This window comes from Oratosquilla oratoria, chromosome 22 (genome assembly GCF_046742065.1).
Source record: "Oratosquilla oratoria isolate Oo_2021 chromosome 22, ASM4674206v1, whole genome shotgun sequence".
In the NCBI taxonomy this organism is placed as follows: Eukaryota; Metazoa; Arthropoda; class Malacostraca; order Stomatopoda; family Squillidae; genus Oratosquilla; species Oratosquilla oratoria.
The window spans coordinates 46,281,913-46,286,382 of record NC_134798.1 but is presented as its reverse complement, the minus strand read 5'-3'; positions in this window follow the sequence as shown (position 1 = coordinate 46,286,382).

Below are 4,470 nucleotides of genomic sequence, written 5' to 3'. Positions count from 1 at the left end.
TAATATTAATAAAAAAAAGTTCAGTAGTTTATAATATAATAATATTTTTGTTTGATAAATTAAGAAAAGTATAAAATTGTGACGAACATAGATTTTTCCGGTCTTTCCCAGATGCGTCGATATGACGTCACACAAATGGCGGACCTCCAACTACGTTAAGAGAATCAGTAAACATGTTGTGTCTCGGAAGTGTTTTTATTTGCTACAACTACGTACTTGGCTATGAAAATATGAATATAAAAATTATGAGACAATAGGTAACCAAATAAACGAATAAGTGAGAATCTGTTTTTGTTTTACTTCAGGTGTGTTCAGTGTGATCGATCATACCTGACAAATAGGAACAAGTTTATGCGCGAAGGACTCAAAGACATCTGCAACAAAGAATAGTCGGGTAGAGGATCTTCCTAAAAGATATGTATTTCTTTGCATTCCAAATGTATACACACACATTATCATTATCATTTTAATATTTATCATTATTAGTATTGTTGTTGTTGTTGTTGTTATTATTATTATTATTATTATTATTATTATTATTATTATTATTATTATTATTATTATTATTATTATTATTATTATTATTATTATTATTATTATTATTGTTATTATTATTATTATTATTATTATTATTATTATTATTATTACTATTATAATTATTATGACTGATATTATTACTATTGCACTTACTGAATAATGTTGATTATTGCTATTATGACGAGGGGAGAGGAAAGGGTAACAGTAGAGGAAGGAAGAGAAGGGGAAATTATGGAGGGAAGGAGAGGGGAGGGAGTGTTGGAGAAAGGCGAGGGAAAAATGTAGGGAAGGGGGAAGGGACGGAGTGGGGAAGAGAGTGAGGGAGACGGGAGGAAAAGAGGGAAATAGATTGGTAAGATGGGAAGAAAGGGTCAGGTAGGGGAGAAAGGGGAGAAGAGAAGAGAGAAAGAGAGAGAAGAGAGAAGGGAGAGGGAGTGAGAGAAGAGTAGAGAGAGAGAGAGAGAGAGAGAGAGAGAGAGAGAGAGAGAGAGAGAGAGAGAGAGAGAGAGGAGGGGAGAGAAGATAGGAGGGGTCAGGAAGGGGAGGAACGGAGAAGAAAAGGAGACAGTGTGTGTGTGTGTGTGTGTGTGTGTGTGTGTGTGTGTGTGAGAGAGAGAGAGAGAGAGAGAGAGAGAGAGAGAGAGAGAGAGAAAGAGAAGGGGAAGGAAGTGTGTGTGTGTGGGGAGGATCCGAGGCCAGCAGCAGAAACAGCCAAGGTCATCTTAAAGGAAAGGACCCGAGCCGAATATCCTCCCCCCTCCCTAACACACACACCTTTCCCCCCCTTCCCCCCTCCCCTCCTCATCTTAATATCACCCATTCCCCCTCACACATCCTTTCATCTTCTTCCCTTCACTTCCATCTCCTCCTATCCTCCCTTGCCCTCCTTTTACCTATCCCCTTCATTATCAAGAAGTGTGTGTGTGTGTGTGTGCGAGTCTGTTACTTCATATATATATATATACATATATATATGTATATATCATATATACATATATACACACGTATTTATACATACATATATACATGATTTCAAGAAGTCTACAGCGACAATGGCGTTGTTGAGCTTATATTGAAGCTTTAATTTGTCTCGTGCAACAAGTTTCTGTGCTGGTTCCAAATAGCTGAGAAGGTGTCCAAAAGACATTTGGTGCGGTTTTCTCTTTGTATATTTTCTCCAATACGCATTTCGACCTTACTCGGTCATCCTCAGGGAGGGAGTTACAATGTTTTGGAAATCTTCAACGACCATCCTGACATGAAGCCCTCCATCTACGTCCGGTATGTCGACGACATCTTTATTAGCGCAAAAGATCCCCAATCAGTAACTCAACTCTCACACATGTTCAAGAAACATTCAACCCTCAATTACACCTATGAACACCAACGCAACGATGACACTCTCCCCTTCTTAGATATACTAGTAGGCACAGCTGTAGATCGATTCACAACTGAAGTCTACGTCAAAGACACTAACCTCGGTTTCTGTCTTAACGGCAGTAGCGAATGCCCAGAACGCTACAAACAAAGTGTCATCCGATCACTAGTGAACAGAGCCTTCTCCCACAGCAGTACATGGAAAACTACGAATAACGAACTACAACGTATAACAACACTACTCGTCAACAACGGCTATCCACAGCACTCCATCGAATCCATCATCAAAAACAAGATGAACTCCTTTATCGCCCAACCAACACCTACAAACACCAATATACCAACACTAGATCTGTACTACAAAGGACATATGAACACCGGCTACAAAGAAGACGAAAGAACACTTCGAAATATTATCACACGTAACATTCGACTCATCAACCCAGACACTAAGATACGCCTAATCATATACTACAAAACCTCTAGAACACACACCCTGGTAATGAAGAACAACAGCCAGCCCCCCAACCCTCCCCTACAAGAAGTCAACGTCGTGTATAAGTTCGATTGCCCTGTCGGTGATTGTCAGCACCGCACCTCCTCATACATTGGCATGACTTCCATGACCCTTTCCAAAAGACTCACATACCACCTCCAGAATGGCGCCATCAAAACACACATGACAAAAGAACACAAAACCACCATCACCAGACAAACACTAAACGAAAACACTAAAATAATTTACAAAGCTCACGACCCCCTTCGACTTAAGATGGCCGAAGCAGTGAACATTTACATCGAAAAACCTTCCATTAACATACAACTCAGGGATGGGTTTGAACCGTTGTTCAGTGACCCCCAGAACGTGATGTCACTCTTTTCTTAATGCTTCGTCTGCAAGCGTTGGATTAGGGTTCTCCTGAGCGAAATGCTGTGGGAGTCAGTGACAACATTTAATATGACAAAAGGCTTTGTTGTTCATTTCATTTTTTTAATCGTCCTCTTCTTTGTTTCTTCCTCTTTCTCTCTTTTTGTTTTCTCTTTCTCTGTCGTTCGTTTTTTCTCCCATCATTTTTCTATACTTGTTATTATTATCATCAATAACAATATCATCATTATGGGAAAGGTGGAGGGGGGGAACACGGGTCTTTATCTGAATATTGAGTTTATTCCTGACCGGTTTCTCTGAAGAAGCTATTATAACGAAACCGGTCAGGAATAAACTCGATATTCAGATAAAGACCCGTGTTTCCCCATAGACCTTTCCCATAATTTATCCCAATGTCTCTACAAATATCATCATTATTACTACTATTATTATTATCGTTATTAGTGTTGTTATTTCTATTATTACTATTATTAGTGTTGTTATTTCTATTATCATTATTATTATTATTATTATTATTATTATTATTATTATTATTATTATTATTATTATTATTATTATTATTATTATTATTATCATTATTATTATTATCATTTTAACTACTGTCATTATTATTGTTTAATTTGTTGTTAATAAAGTCGTCCAACGTCAAATATTATCAAATAAAAATGGACCACCCGTTATGGAAGGGATTTTTTCTTTTATTCGGAAAATTTCGTTCCCGGTGATGGAGAGCTTCCGAATTCGTAATCCGCGACTGCACTCATGACAAACCAATTAGCAGACCACGTCGGTAGCACAGCACCGGCAAGCCTGTTTATGTGTGTGTATTACCTAGTTGTATTATACGGGAAGGGAGCTATGCTCGTGGTGACGTGGTGATCACTTAAACCAATTAGATATTCAAGAAGATTTAGATTAATTACAGCAATGGTCTGAAAAGTGGCTAATGAAATTTAACACAAGTAAATGCGAGGTAATGCACATAGGTAAAAATAACAGTAAGTACGATTACAAGTTATTTGGAAATTCGTTAACAAGAGTGAATAGTGAAAAAGATCTCGGCGTAATTATTAGTAACGATCTCAAATAATCCAGGCAGTGTATTTTAGCCTTTTGACTTCAAAAGTCCATCACTCATTAACAAGCTATATAAATCGTTAGTTCGTCCACATTTGGAATATGCTGTTTCCATATGGTCACCGAATCTCATTATAGACATTGACAGATTGGAAAAAGTACAACGGCGAGCCACAAAACTGATTCCAAATATCAAAAATAAATCATACGAAAATCGACTAAAACATATGAATCTGTTTTCCCTAAAAATCGTAGATTCAGAGGTGACTTAATACAGGTCTTTAAGATTCTAAAGGGAATTGACAACATCAAAAGTGACAAAATTTTCAAACTGAATGAGAATCAGACAAGAAACAATGGTCTCAAACTGTCCGGAAATAGATTTGATTTGGAAGTGGGTAGAAACAACTTCGCCAACCGTATAGTTAATGAATGGAATAAACTTCCTGCAGAGGCAGTGCAATGTAGTTCAGTTCGAAGCTTTAAGATTCATTTAGATAAACACCTAAGCAAGATGCTGTAATGATTATCATTTATTTTATATTATTTGTTTATTTGTTTTGTTATCATTTGCCTGTTTATTATTATTT